This window comes from Carassius carassius, chromosome 40 (assembly GCF_963082965.1).
Source record: "Carassius carassius chromosome 40, fCarCar2.1, whole genome shotgun sequence".
NCBI lineage: Eukaryota > Metazoa > Chordata > Actinopteri > Cypriniformes > Cyprinidae > Carassius > Carassius carassius.
In genome coordinates this window covers 26,852,271-26,868,816 of record NC_081794.1, presented here as the reverse complement: position 1 = coordinate 26,868,816, position 16,546 = coordinate 26,852,271, and the positions used below count along the sequence as shown (strand labels likewise).

At 36.4% G+C, this 16,546-nt stretch overlaps 1 protein-coding gene across 3 annotated transcripts in view; it reads left to right on the top strand.

Annotated features, from left to right (window-relative positions):
• The window catches only part of LOC132122481 (receptor-type tyrosine-protein phosphatase epsilon-like), a 75,300-nt gene that overhangs the window by 35,866 nt on the left and 22,888 nt on the right, over positions 1–16,546 (top strand). For 2 of the 3 annotated variants that reach the window (XM_059532812.1, XM_059532813.1), the window contains exon 2: positions 5,345–5,607. The exons of the other annotated variant lie outside the window; for it this stretch is intronic. The gene's annotated coding sequence lies outside the window, so the exon portion shown is untranslated. The remainder of the gene's footprint in view (positions 1–5,344; positions 5,608–16,546) is intronic. 3 annotated transcript variants of the gene reach the window in all.

Sequence of the window (16,546 nt, the reverse complement as noted above, 5' to 3'; positions counted from 1 at the left end):
GCAGAACAAACGCTGCTAATTAGTGAGATCTGCTCAAGGACACACACACACACATCCAGATACTGAGCTGGTTTGTGTATTTACCTGCTCTTTCTGAAAAACAGCAGTTGTTGGTCTTTGATTCAGGGATGTTTAGCGTCTCAGGAGAGGTTGAAGGTGATTGGATGAGATAGGACACGTAGAGCACTGTGGGTCTCAGCAGTATTATGCATTCATGAAGTAGCAATGGGAATGGCCTTTGCACATTTAATAGCACTGTTCAAATCTTTCTGACTGTATAATTTATTAGTAGTGCTTGCTGAGGTAGGACTCACTAGTATTATTGCTCATACTTTGCATTGGGGATTTAAAGAACCCCTGACCCATAAACTCGGTGCTGCACACATGAATGATTCTTTATATCATGTGTTTTGTAAAGTTGTGACATGCTATTGAGGTTCAAAGCTACCACATATTATTTTCTTGAAAAAAATAAAATAAAATAATAATAAAAGTGCACAGACTTAAATGTGGGCTCTATTTACTTTTATTATTCTTATTATTTTCTTATTTCACTTTTTTATTTAATAGTTCTTTATTTATTTTAGTTTTTTTATATTACATTTTATTTAAACATTTTTATTTGTTATAATAATAAATGTTTTTTTTAGTTGATATACATTTATTTCTGAAGAATATAACATTTTTATTTAAATAAATACTTTTTCTTATTTGTTAAAAAAAAATCAGTTATTTTTTCACTTGGTATTTCTTTTCTTTGTGCAATTACTGAAAATAGTTTTTTACCAGTTCTCTCTGTGTATTTACTGTATTTGTAAAACTCATGCATTTTTATGAACACTGACTTTATTCCAAAAAATGGACGTGAATGAAGCTGACAACTTGCATCTGCTTCCATACTTAAAAAAAATGGTATAGAAACAGTTTTCACTGAGAAATTGTTAGTAAATTTCACAAATAATTATAAAGTACTCTTCAGTTTTATTTACAACTTTTGAAAAATAATTAATTTTTATAATTTTTATAAATTTTTATAATTTATTTAGCTCTGTTCATTCAGGATGCTTCTGTGCTGTGCTCAGCGCTCAGTTTATTAGACCAGTTTTGCTACCATATCCAGAGAACGAAAGGCTGTTATCATGCAACTGAAGCAGAAAACATTTGCGCAGATGCTCAGCGTGAGAGACTCTGACTGTGGAGCATGAGAGGAGATCAGGGATCATTCACTCCTCATCATGAGCCACATCCAGAGTTCACGGGCAGGGCATCATCCGGCCGAGATCTGCTGCTTTTATCTGCTCTCTAAAAGGTTACACAGAAATCTTCCTGCTCACCTGGGATGACACAAACACAGAGAGAGGCTCAGAGACCAGCGTTTATTGATGTTACGCCTCATACATTTCCATGGAGAATTTTTGTTTGCATTATATTAGTATTGCTTTGGTCAGTCATGATATACAAGATGTATTTCTTTTTGCTTAGTGGAAGAATAAACTTGCATGTCACCAAAGCCGGTCATTGAGACAGCTGCTTTGATTAAGTTAAAATTTAAAAACATTAATATTATTTATTTTATTCTGTATAGGTCTGATATAATAATTATTTATTATTATTATTATTATTATTATTATTTTTAATGACAGTAAGTCAAAAAATAAAAGTTTTTTTTTTTGCTATAAAAAAAATCAGGATTATTCCACCAAATTAGGGGTGTCCCTGACTAAGGATTTTCATAGTCAAATCGGAATTTTCGAATCTTGCTGATATTCGACTAATAGTCAAATCATATGTTTGGGGGCGGGGCAAAATACATTGAATCAAGTCAGACATTCAACAGCCATAATTACTGATGTAAATGGGGTAAATAATGTTTTTATGTTTTGATTAAGATATAGTTAACACTTAAAGTCAGCGAAATCCTAACAATTCACAATTTTTACAGTAGTTATTAATGTTCTGCATTTCTGTTTTGAGCTGCGTGTGCTGAAGATGACCAGTAGAGTGAGCATTTGATAGCACATTTTTAATCAATGGGATTATCCTCATTATTTAATGTAGCCAGAATACGCTTCGTTATTTATACAACATAGCAAGCATATTAGTCCTAATATTAAAGTTATCTGCAAAAATAGCCAGAATGCCCAACATATCTGCACGGCTCTGAATGCGAACTCCTTTTGTGGACGCGTTCTTCACTAAACAATGTGCAGAAACACGGCAGCTAAACTCTAAAGATTCACAGCATTTTATTATAATGGTTTTCTCATTATAATGGTATGTGTGTGACAGTCCAGTCATAGTTATTAATATTCTGCATTGTTGTTTGTCCTACTCGCGCTGTGCGCTGAAGAGATAATCACCGTAGTACTTCAATGAAGCGCCAAATACATTTTATATCAGGTAAATAATATATCCACGATATATATACACCGGCTGAAATGTTTTGAAATCACCTGAACCCTACCTGTTCGAAAAAATCCAGTCTCTGCCTGTGTCAGTTTGAGTCTTGGTAAAGTTTTAAATCCCTGCCGCCAAGATGCTCCTCTGTCTGTCACGGATTATGGAAGTGAAACAAATCTATAGGGGTGGTTGGATTTATTCACGCACTTTAAAATATTTATTTGAAGCTTCTTTCTTTTCAGATTCTTATTCACGGCTTTTTCATAATAGGCTGCATATTAACTTATGAGGAGAAAACCAGTTTTATGTTCTATGTGAAAGTTCTATGTGAAATCAGACATATTACCTCCCCCATATAGTCAAAATGGCATAATCATAACACCCCGCGAATATTCGACTGTTAGTTTGGTAGTCGAATCAGGCTTCACGAATCAAAGCATCGAATCGTCGACTATTTGGGGTCACCCCTACACCAAATGTAAATTTCTTAAAATTTAAAACACCGATATTGTGTTAAAAAATGGAATATTAAAATGTACATCTTTTTTTGTTATTTTAACCATCTGTTATTTCATCAAAAAATAAAAATTAAATAGCAACATTTAAATGTAACATTTGTAGTTTACAGTATAACACATGTTAAAGTTGGACAGTCTTTTGATTTGTAATATACAACCACCCCACCCCCCACCTCCAAAAGACATTCTATGAGGTGTGGCCACTTTACCCTCTTTCCTAAAAACTTGGTAACCCGCATGTTAACCCCACTCAATTGGTTGCTAGACTATAGATGCTCACCATAGTAACAGCTTGAAATGCAGAATCGTGTAGATTCTGTACCCTTGCAGCTTTTCCCAGGTAGATAAATTTTACTGTCACCTCTGTCTGTCCTCCTCCTCCTCCTCCTCGTGTCTATCAAGTGCGTTTTCTTTTCTCAGTCTTTATCCAAAGCCTCCTCCCACTCCATTCCATCTCTGGCGCTCATCTAAATTCATGCATGCCGTCCCCAGGAGGGACTGCTGGGATTATAACACACACAGAAGGCATCTCTGCCATGTGTGGCCATGACGAGAGCTCTTTAAATTTTAAAACGGCTTCTGAATCTGATGGATGGACGGTTGGAGAATCTGAAGTGAATGCTGGATGGTGGCTGTTAAATATATTCAGTCTCATTACAAAACGGCAACATTGAGGTCAATAGAAATGAGGCATGAAGTCGATTTCCTGTGTGATTTGTGTGTTTGAAGCGGTTGTGTTTAACAGGACTTGTTCTGAGAGAGCTATTAAGAGGGAATGTCATCAGTGGAACCTGCTGTTAGTGATGCTATTACTTGAACAAACCTGTAACCCTGTGTACTTCAGCGCATGACTGTCCTGCATTGTTTGTGTTATGGACATGATTTATACCTCAAATCTTGCTTGATTTCGACCTGTCAGACAATAAAGACTAATATTGACGCTAGAAATGAATAGAAACTTGCTGTTGGATCTTTCTAAATTTGTTTGAACTTCAAAGTTAATGGGATATAATAACAAAATCTGGCGTTTTAGAAAAATACAGCATGACTGCAATCAGATTAGTAAATGACAAAAGTTGTATGTGTCAATAACCTGGCGGCTGAATTTTGTATATATTGTAATTTTTTGATTGATTTATTTGGGAGACCAAGATAGAGCGCATTGCAGTAATCAAGCCTCGATGTAATAAAGGCATTTATAAGCCTTTCTGCATCTGACAACGATAGAAATGGTTGCAGTCTAGCGACATTTCTAAGATGGAAAAATGCAATCTTTGATACCTTTTTTATATGTGCATCGAACATAAGTTCAGAGTCGTACATAACACCAAGATTACGCACTTGTAGGGACGGAGTAACCAAGTGCTTGACAGTTGTCAACTCTAAAATATTAAGTTTGAGTAAAGATGTTGACGTACCGACAAAAAGAAGTTCTGTTTTTTTCTTGGTTAAGCTTAAGAAAATGATCATGCATCCAGGCTTTTATCGCATCGAAGCAGGTGCTAAGGGCTGTAACCGCAAGATTGGGATCAGGGTGCATGCTGATATAGATCTGCGTATCATCAGGATAACAATGAAATATTTTTTTTAGTAATTAATTATTAATTTCTTTTTAAATAAATCCTTCACAGAGGAATGAATGAATGAATGAATGAATGAATGAATGAATGAATGAATGAATGAATGAATGAATGAATCAATCAATCAATCAATCAATCAATCAATCAATCAATCAATCAATCAATCAATCAATCAATCAATCAATCAATCAATCAATCAATCAATGAGTGAAATGTAATTAAGTTCATGATTGAACACTAAAGATTACCATGTGCAGTTCTGTGTTTTTTCCCACTTGCATGTGAGTGGAAATCTGTAAAATTGAATTGGATCTTAAGACTCCATTCATTGTCCTCATTCTCGTTGTTTGAAGATCATTATTGCATGGCTCTGTGGAATGCTTGATTCTGATTGGACAGTTGTGCCATTCTGCAGTCAAATATTTGTATATAATAACGCTAAACTATGTAATTGACCATTGTCCCTACTCCCTAGTAACCAATTTCCTTTATAACTGTGCTAGTTTAATGCTTGTTCTTAACTCACTTTGTAGTCTCTTTCTTAACGCAAATGCATTTGTTATTGATTGATTGATAGTGCATTTATTTATTTAGGCATTTAATTATGTATTTATATATTTATTTATTTATGCATGTAATTATGCATTTATTTATGCGTTTAATTATGCTTTTAATTGTGCATTTATTTGCTGATGCATTTTATTATGTAGCCATTTGATTAAAGCTTCATATCGGGGCCTGATCGCCCTGTCATGTTTTTTTTTTTTTTGTGATAATTGCTGGCTTACATAATTACCTGAATAAACATCTAACCTATTGCTGTCTGTCTGTCTTGTTCCTCTTCAGATCTCATTGTGCTGCTGCATTGAGCTCCTGGATTTCTTCTGCACCTCTTCATTCTGTGGATCTGATAGATAGATAGATAGATAGATAGATAGATAGATAGATAGATAGATAGATAGATAGATAGATAGATAGATAGATAGATAGATAGATAGATAGATAGATAGAAGGTTTTTAGGCTGAAGGAGTGATGTGATGGTTGGATTCCTCCTACATCTCACTTGCTACAATGGACCAAATCATACACTGAAACATCACTGCTCAAGGTACAGTCAACATTTCCTCAGTCAATCTAGCTGAAAAAAACTCAGAAAGTTGTTTTTTAACTTGAAGGTTAGTCAAGGTTTTTTTTTTGTTTTGTTTTTTCCAAGGAGTAATATAGTTTAAATTACAATTTTCCGACTTCTCCCTCAAAAAAGTCAGAAAGGGACAACCAGCGTTTTTTGCTACTGTACCTTTAAGACTTCATCTGTAAATGAGTATGTTATGATTGCCTACAGTTTGTGTAGTTGGTGAATAGAGTAGATGTAGATACATAAATATGATCGGTCATATGTTGGCTCATGGTTGTGATGTCAATTTGATGATTTCTGAGCAAGCCGTTTCTGACAGTTTCTGAATAGAGGGATTTTTGAGTATGTTAAAAGTTCGTCAAATTCTTTAGTTCAAAAGAACAAGGAAAATGCTGTTATGTCCTGCATGGATATAAAAAGTATCATCACCCTCAGACGATCGAAGATGTAGATTAATTTGGAGAAATGTAGCATTGAATCACTTGCTCACCAGTTGATCCTCTGCAGTGAACGGGTGCCGTCAGAATGAGAGTCCAAACAGCTGATAAAAACATCATGATAATTCACAAGTAATTCACTTCACTCCAGTCCATCAGTTAACATCTTGTGAAGTAAAAAGCTGTGTTTATTTGAAACAAATGCATCATTAAGGCCTTTTAACTTTTAAACGGATGCTTTAAACGGATAAAATCCATCTCCTGTTGTCTCTCACATCAAAATCCACCCACATATTTGTTTAGAACTGTTTTCACTTGTAAACAGTGCTTGATCTGTGCAGATTTCTCTTTTGATTCAGGCGAGATTACTTTTTCACTGGAGAAAGCAATATTTAGAAACGGGAATAGTATTTTATCAAGAAGCAATGGTTTGACATTAACATTTCTTACAAACATGCAGCTTTTCAATTCACAAGATGTTAACTGATGGACTGGAGTGATGTGTGGATAACTTGTGGATTATTATGATGTTTTTATCAGCTGTTTGGACTCTCAATCTGACGGCACCCATTCACTGCAGAGGATTTGTTGGTGATCAAGTGATGTAATGCTACATTTCTCCAGATCTGATGAAGAAACAAACTCTTCCACATCTTGGATGGCCTGAGGATGAGAACATCATCAGCAAATTTCCATTTTTGGATGAACTAGTGCCTTAAATATACTTGCCTCTGAAATGTAAAATGATACACAGACAGACACACAAATGGTCTAATTTATGTTTTAAGAGCCAATTTCATTCAAACTATCCAGGCATAGAACGTCTGGCACGGCGGGTTCATTTCACATGTTTCTTTATTGTTCATCATATTGTGTGTGGTTATGAAAGCTGTGTGTTCAGCACAGTCACACTCTCTGATGCTCTCAGCATCTGCAGGAATATTCAAAGGATTTTTCTTGTTCATTTTGTTTTCTCATTGTTCCTCTTATTGCTGCTTCGCTGGCACAGCGTCTCACATCATTAGCGAATGCTCCACAGAGGCCTGAAAGCATGGAGATATTCCAGCAGGTTTTGTGCATAAATGTCTGTGGATAGACAGTGTGTGTGTGTGTGTGTGGGGGGGCATCCAGCACCTTTTTAAGCATTGTGTGTGGGTGTATGTATCTTATCCAAAGGTTAAGAAGTGTGTTTTAAACTCAAGCAGGAAACCCGGCTGCACAGGAAAGGAAATAACTTATCAGCCGGCAGATGGGGGACAGCATGTGCTAATACTGCGCACACACACACACACACACACACACACACACACACAAACACACATACACACACACACACACACACACACACACACACACACACACACACACACACACACACACACACACACTGTCTCTCGTCCACTCTAGGCATGGGTGATGTTTTTTGGCCTTTACTTATAGACCAGTCCATCTCTCACTATAAGCTGCATTGACCCCAGACTGTGTGATTGGTTTAGAAGAATGTCAGTCTCCATTCAGGACTGTGCGCAGGACAGGACATTGACGTGACATTGAATGAAAATACATAGAAAGTGTGTGTACTGACATTTTATTAATGAGACATGAAATCCATGCAGGAAACCAGGGGAGGCAATCCTAGCTTTGATTGGTCCTGAGCCGAGATACCGCAGGAAATGAAAAGACTGAAACGATCGCAGAGACATTGAGGGGAGTGAGAGGGAGACGTCTTGTGTGTTTTACCAATGTTAAAGATGCTGAAACACCGTCTGCCTTTAACCAGCAGCTTAATAGAAAAGTTCGGTCATGTTCCAAACCCGTTTACATGCTTCCTTTTGTGGGTTGTTTCATTCAGAAACATGTCAGATTTTAGAAGTAAAATGGGTTGCAGCTTTAACTTGAATTTAATTTGTGTAGATGATTTACATTTGAAACTTTCAAGTAATATTTATATTTTAGTTTATTTCAACTTTATTCAATCAGTATAAATGATTTTCAATAGTTTTGGTTTAACCTCACTGTTGCATTAAAATCAAGTCCCGGCTTACATTTGTCATTCTAGTTTCATATCCGGTTTCATTCAGAAATGTCAGTTTTAAAAGTAAAAATGGATTGCAACTGCAGCATCATGTTGGCTTTAAACTGTCAAAGATTTGCATTAGTCAGGTTGTTATAGCTGTGTGCAGGTGACGGGTGCACCGGAATGTTTACCTCCTGTTTATTCTCCCTGATTGGTCAGACTGTGGCCACACCCCTCTGTATGATGCCACCCCTCATGTGACCCTGCATGCAGGAAAAGAGACACACACTCAGCCTGAAGGGCTCAGATTCGTGGCATCTTGTTGTGAGAGCTGGGTTTGTGTGTGTGTGTGTGTGTGTGTGTGTCTGTGAACAGGACAATGGTGCACAGTGTAAATCCAATGAGGCCCAGATTTTTATAGTTCTTTCTCACAAACCAACCCGTGCGAGAAACAGCCTTATCCAACCTTAATCAACAACATGGCACTGGCAATCTGCTCTCACACGGCACGGCAGGCTGCTAGACTGTCAGGTTGAGAGCTGGGCATCTGGAAAGCATCTCTGAGGAATTCTGCTCACACGCTGTGATGTTGCAGGGTGAAAATGATCTGATTCATCCTGCTGTGTTACGTCAAAATAAAAGGTCAAAAAGCATTTAAAAAGAACATAGTAGAAAGTTGTTGAGAAGTCTTTTCAAGCAATGCAAAGGGTTTGTGGGAGGGTTTTTAAACTTGGTTCATGAATATTAATTAGCTTGCAATGTTGTTCTGTATTCTATGACATTGCCTAATTAATATTCATGAGGGAAACATTCATCTTGGTGCTATTTGCAAATTGATTGTCTGTGTAAAATATGCATTGTAGATGGTTTAAAGTGTCGGTTTCATGCCAGTTTTATGTTTGCTCAGATATTTTTACAATATTTTTTAACCGCAGACCTCCAGGGATTTCAAAATTGAAAGTTCAACATCAAAATAAGGTTATAAATAAAACCGAGAAAATTAAGGTGTACTGGAACATAACAGAAGGAGAGAATATGTATATACAGTATATGCATATATGTATGTTTCTAAAAGTGCACTTTTGTTACTTTAACAATATGGAGGGCTTTGGTTATTTGTGCTTCATTAGCAAATGTTTGGTTTTGTTTTTATGGCCATATCAGTGTTATTTTTGTATTATTAATAGGCCTACTATTAGAGTATTTATATATATATATATACTCTAATCAGTTTTTTATCATCTAATATTCATATTTCATATAATTTCAAAATATATATTTTTGTATAGTTTTACTTAAAAATTAACGTTTAAAGCATTGGTACATGTAATTTAAGCTTATTTACATTACTTGTCAAGGCAAGTTGTTAACATTTAAAACAAAACAAAGCAGCAATACAATTTTTATTTATATTTTTTATAGCTTTTTTTTAATTAATGAAAACAACATTGGTTTGTATAATGTATAATGATCAATGGAGATTGTGTAATAGATTGAATAAATAGTATTTAAGTTATTGTTTAATTGATCTTTTTTAGACTGCTGTGCTTAAAGAGTCTTTCCCAAAATATTTATATTTATATATAATTTTTAAGATATAGAAAAACAACAATAATAATAATAATAATAATAATAATAATAGACCGTAAATTGTCCATGTTCTGGAACAAGGTGACACTTTTGGCTGACCCACAAAACCAATTTGGCTTCAGCAGTACTTAGATAAAACCAGATTGATTTATTCAGTCAAGATCTGGCAGACAACCTTATTAGTTGTGTGAGATGTGTCTATGACAGATGCAATATACTTGTTTAAAGCCATAACCCACATTAGCTTATCATCAAATCTGCAGAAGGCTGGAGCAGAATTGATTTGCGTGTCAGTCTGTGCTTCTCCAGGAAAGATTTCAGCAAGTTCCAGACTGAAATGGCAATTTCTGAACTAAAAATACCCTTTGTAAATGAATTGTGTGGTCAATATGTTCGACTGGGTGATAAAATATAGCTGCCACCAAAACAGTTTTGCTTGCAAAAAGAGATTAGGTATTTCCTCATTTGTAGAGGTCTAGTGTATTTTTTTCTGATTGAATGTGCGTGTGCGTTTGTCACGCAGAGCCCAAGCCCGCAATCTTAGTTTATCAAACCAAACTGGTTGTCATGTTTCCATGGTAACCCTCAAGAAGATGATGAGACTGCTGTCTGGCATCATTCTGGCCGCTGCATCTCTGATGTGACCTCTGGGTCATGGCCTGCATTAATGCAAGGATGCATTGCGCCGAAGGCAAACATGGCATTATTGGAAGTCTGTTGGACGGTTAGCTTGCCGGTCGAGACTCTTTGAGCGGTTAATGCGCTGTTGTTGTTGTTGTTTGGTGGTGGCTGTGGGCTTGTGAAAATGTGATTGGGTGAGTCAACGAGGTCTATTTCTCTTAAATGGGTCACTGTATTAAACCACATGGTAGATGGATCAGAGAGAATAAAGAACGCCCGGGTAATGAAACGGAAGGATGAGGCGAGATATTAATGAAAACCCAGAGAAGGAACAAGCAACTTAAATGTAATCTAGAAGAATCAAATGAAAAGGCTATTGTTCTCTGTTGGTTTAACTCCGGGGGCTGTTTTAATGCTTACTCCAGAGTTGACTTTGCTTGAGATTTGTCTGAATTAGACGATCAGCTCCCGCCAGGACAAATATCCCTCGCTTAGTTTTCTAGAGACCCGTTGGTCTGATTCACAGAGACAGAGCGATATTGTAGAAAGTAGGGGAAAAAACGCTCAGCAAGTCCACTGAAGTTCCCACTCAGTTTAGTAGATGATTGGGCTGATATGCCTGAGTCATATTTAATACAGATAACAAAATAAATGAGAAAGAAATCATATTTTGGCTGAAGAAACTTACTTAAACTCCTTAATATCTTAATTTATACATTTGTAAGATCAAAAGTTGCATGTTAACGTTAGTTAATGCACTGTGAACTAGCACAAACATGAAGAATTACCTAAAGTTTTTGTTAATTTGCATTTTTCAATTTAACAGTTTCACCAAAATATTCCTAGAAATGATAATTTTCTCTTTATAAATTTGATCTAAAAATATAACAGATATATATTAATTAAAAATCTAACAATATATAATATAATAATTAAAAGATCTTTTGTTAAAGTGACTTATTCTTTAACACTTATCAGTCATCTTTTAATGCAGACGAGCTCTTCGAGATGAAAAGTGTTAAAATCACACTGTGATTCTGTGAGGATCTTGTCCAATTAGACTTCAGGGATGGAACAGTTTGAGATGAGGGGAAAGAGTGCTAAAAACATCTTTAACATTGTACATGGTTTGAATCCAAAATGTATTTTATGTGAGAAAATGTAAAGAGTTCATTTTAAATTTAACATTATAAGGAATTTCAGACTTCAGCTTTAAATGAAGAACCATTGTGTTTTTTATTTTAGCTCTAGTGTGTGTATTTATCTGATTTGGTGCACACATGTGCTGGCATGTTGAGGTGCACTGTATGTGGGTATTTTGTGTTTAAATCCAGACGTTTCGTGATCCTTCCCCCGCAATCATTTCTGTCGTATCTCTACTGTAAACAGAAACAGCAAACTGTTATTAAGCTGACATGCAGTTCAGGAGTGTTCTTCAGCTAGCAGAAGACAGACACGCGTCACCTGATGGTAAGTGGGATTGAGTGTGTCATGGGTTGGTAATAGTGTTTATTCTGTAGCAAGCAGCTCCTGGAAACTGTGAAATCACTGTAGAGTCAGCAGTCTGCATGGAGAGAGAGAGGGAGAGAGAGAGAGAGAGAGAGAGGGAGAGAGAGAGAGAGAGAGAGAGAGAGGGAGAGAGAGAGAGAGAGAGAGAGAGAGAGAGAGAGAGAGAGAGAGAGAGAGAATTTAATATTTTGTTAAAAATATATTAATATATTATTATTATATAAATATATTAACAAAGTTTAATATTTTGTTAATTTACCTACAACAATATTTTCCTTTTTTTTTTTTCTTCTTTTTTTTTTTCTTCTCGTTTGTTACTAGTATTATTATTATTATATTGTTTTAATATATAGTTTACTATTAGGTGTTAGTTAGGATATAAGGTGTTTGTCTAATTTTTGAACAGATTACACTTGGAGATGAAATCGTTTACAATAACATGTTGGAACATTCAAGGTCTGAGATCATCAGCTTTTGGTTTAAAAAGCAGAAACTCAGATTTTAATAGAGAGTTAAAAGACTCTGACATCATAGTTCTACAGGAGACATGGTGCAGAGAAGATATTTCCACTGGTCGTCCTCACGGCTACACTGAGATCATTATATCATCAACAAAAAATCCCACAATAACTCAAGGCAGAGATTCAGGAGGCATGATTATATGGTGTAAATCAGAACTGAGCCAATCCATCACAGTAATTAAAAAAGAAGAATCTTATATATGGTTGAAACTTAACAAACAGATGATTTGTGCTGAGCAACATGTCTACATATGTGCCATCTATATACCTCCATCAGAATCCCCCTACTACAACCCAGATATCTTCTCTATTCTTGAGGAGGAAATTAACCATTATAAAAGCATGGGAAATGTATTAATCTGTGGGGACTTGAACGCTCGAACAGGGGAAAGAGCTGACACTATGAACACCCAGGGAGACAAACACTTACCTGGAAGCACCTGCTTCCCCCTCCCTGAATGTCCTTCTAGAAAGAGCTTTGACAAGCTTACCAACACAAGCGGTGTGCAGCTTTTACAGCTATGCCGTACACTGGGTCTGTACATAGTCAACGGCAGGCTACGAGGGGACTCTCTGGGTCGCTACACTTACAGCTCAGCTCTTGGCAGTAGTGTGATAGATTATTTCATTACAGATCTAGATCCAGTGTCTCTCAGAGCTTTCACAGTCAGCCCCCTCACACCCCTCTCAGACCACAGCAAAATCACACTATATCTTCAAAGGGCCCAGTCTAAGTCTAGAGCCCCCAGTGCCTGTGAACTGATCAACAGCACATACTCATACAGATGGACCCCAAACAGCGTGGGCGCGTACCAAAAGGCACTGGAAAATCAAAACATATATGATTTAACTCATTTATTTATAAATGCAACATTTCCCCAGAATAGTTCTGGTGTAAATTCAGCTGTGGACAAAATCAATTCAATATTTCATCATTTGGCTTCATTGTCTAATTTGAAAGCCTCCAAACCAAAACTTCAACAAATGAACAGTAACAAATGGTTTGACACTGAATGCAAAAACCTAAGGAAAACTTTAAGGAAATTATCTAATGAAAAGCATAGGGACCCAGATAACCACAATATACGCTGTAAATATGAGGCCACTCTGAAACAATACAAGTACACCCTAAAAACTAAAAAAGAACAACACAACAAAAAGCAACTCTGTGAAATTGAGGAATCTTTAGAGTCCAACCAGTTCTGGGAGAAATGGAACAACCTAAACAAAACCCAGCAGGATGAATTGGCCATTCAAGATGGAAATACTTGGATTAATCACTTTAGTGATTTATACAGTACTATTACAAAAAATAATGATCAGTACAAGATACTCACAAAATTGAAAACTCTGGAGGCGGTGATAAAAAACAACCAAAACCCTCTAGATTACCCTGTCACAGAACAAGAGTTAGCAGAGGTCATCCAGTCCCTGAAAGGAAAAAAGGCTTGTGGTGTAGATGGAATCCTCAACGAAATGATCAAATACTCGGATCATAAAATCAGATTGGCTATACTAAAACTATTCAATACAATTCTATCAACTGGAACTTTTCCAGACATCTGGAGCAAAGGCTTAATAACCCCAATTCATAAATCCGGAGATAAATATGACCCAAATAACTACAAAGGAATATGTGTATCCAGTAACCTGGGAAAAATATTCTGCAACATCGTTAATAAACGACTTGTCAACTTGCTTGATGACCACAATATTCTACATAAATGCCAAATTGGTTTTTTGCCAAATTGCCGCACAACGGACCATATATTTACACTCCAGACTCTAATTGATCAAGAACTAAACATTAAGAAAAGAAAGGTATATGCCTGTTTTGTTGACTTCCAAAAAGCCTTTGATTCCATCTGGCACGAAGGCCTCTTCTGTAGACTACTCGAAAGTGGCATTGGAGGAAAAACATATGATTTGATTAAGAACATGTATACAAAAAGTGAATGTGCCGTAAAGATTGGAAACAAACAAACAGCGTTCTTCTCCCAGGGCCGGGGAGTGAAGCAGGGGTGCAATCTCAGTCCAATTCTCTTCAATCTATATATCAATGAATTAGCAAACCAGTTAGAGAGTTCCACGGCACCTGGCCTCACCCTGAACAACACCGAGATCAGAGCTCTGCTGTATGCAGACGACTTGGTGTTGCTCTCACCTACTAAAGAAGGCTTGCAGCAGCACCTTAACCTCCTGCAGAGATTCTGCCAGACCTGGGCCCTGACAGTAAACACAGCGAAGACTAAGATAATGATCTTTCAGAAACAATACAGAAATCAGGTTACACACAATTTCTATCTAGACACCACTAAATTACAACACACAAAAAACTACACTTACCTCAGCCTCAACATTACATACACAGGGAACCTCAACATGGCTGTGAAAGATATGAGGGACAAAGCAAGGAGGGCTTTCTATGCAATAAAAAGAAACATTAAAATCTATATTCCAATTGAAATCTGGCTAAAAATTTTCCAATTTGTACTAGAACCAATAATTCTATATGGTAGTGAAATTTGGGGGCCAAAACTTAATAATGAATTTGACAAATGGGACAAAACAGTCATAGAATCTTTCCATACCGAGTTCTGTAAGAGCATCCTACAGGTGCAGAGAAAAACACCCAATAACCTGTGCAGAGCAGAGCTCGGCCAATACCCCCTCTTACTCAAAATACAAAAAAGATCAATTAAATTTTACAATCACTTAAAATCAGTTAACCCCCAGACATATCATCACAAAGCCCTAACCTTGCAGGAGCTGAAGCCAGAGAAGAGTCCCCTCAGCCAGCTGGTCCTGAGGCTCTCTGCAGTCACCAGTGCCCAGCAGCCTCAGGACAGCAGCGCCAGCTCAAGCAGACCACACCACATTAGCAACAAGCAGAAAGAAAAATATATCCAATACTGGAAAGAAACCACCAAAACACAAAGTAAAGTACAATGCTATCTGACCCTAAAAAGAGAATTCACACTGGCAAATTACCTGAGAACAATAAAATGCCCTAAACTGAGAAAAATATTGACAACATACAGACTGAGTGAACACAGCCTGGCCATAGAGAAGGGTCGCCACAGACAGAGCTGGCTCCCACCGGAGGAGAGACTCTGCTCCCAGTGTGACCGGGGACAGATCGAGACAGAGCTGCACTTTCTGACCTCATGCCCCAAATACAATACAATCAGACAAAAACACTTTGAAAACATTTCCCAAATATACCCTGAATTCGAAAACATACCAGACACACAGAAACTCCCATACATACTGGGAGAAATGCCCAAATGTGAGATAATTGCTGCAAAGTATGTCTTTACATGCCATGAAATGAGGACAACCAGTGGAACCTCAGATGGATAAATAATTGTATATTTTGATTGTTTGATGTAGATATGTATATGTGTATATGTATGTATGTGTATATATATATATATATATATATATATATGTGTGTGTGTATGTATGTATGTGTATATATATATATATATATATATTTATTTATTTATTTTATTTTTTATTTTTTTTACATTTGATACTGATTCCTTTTTTTTTTTTTTTTTTTTTTCATTTTTGTATAAATGTATTCATACATTTGTTTACTGTTTAATTTTATTGATTATTTGTTCATTGCCTATGTAATTGCCAATGCTTTGGCAATACTGTACAAGTCATGCCAATAAAGCTAATTTGAATTTGAGAGAGAGAGAGAGAGAGAGAGAGAGAGAGAGAGAGAGAGAGAGAGAGAGAGAGAGAGAGAGAGAGAATGCTATATTTTAAAACATCATTTTAAGACATGTACTAAAGCTATGAAATGATTTTTGTTTTATAAATGTTGGCTTTATTGTGTCTAAAGTTAATAAGAATAAAATACACAGCTATTGGGTTATATATATATATATATATATATATATATACACACACACACACACACACACAGGGGCGCTGCCAGGAATTTTGGGCCCCATGACAAAAAAATCTAATTGGGCCCCCTCTGCGCAGCTGTTGTCACCACATCTCTAGGACCTAACTGTCCCATCAAAAGCTTTACATAACTCTTATCAAAGGCTTGCAATTGTTTTGCTGCTTGTAGTTCAATACTAGTACTAGCACAATATTTACTGCTGGGGATTTGTAACGGCAATTCTGCATACAGTATGCAGTTCACTATTTGATGCAAGATTAAAAGCCACCATAAAAATGTCTTTAAAGCAACA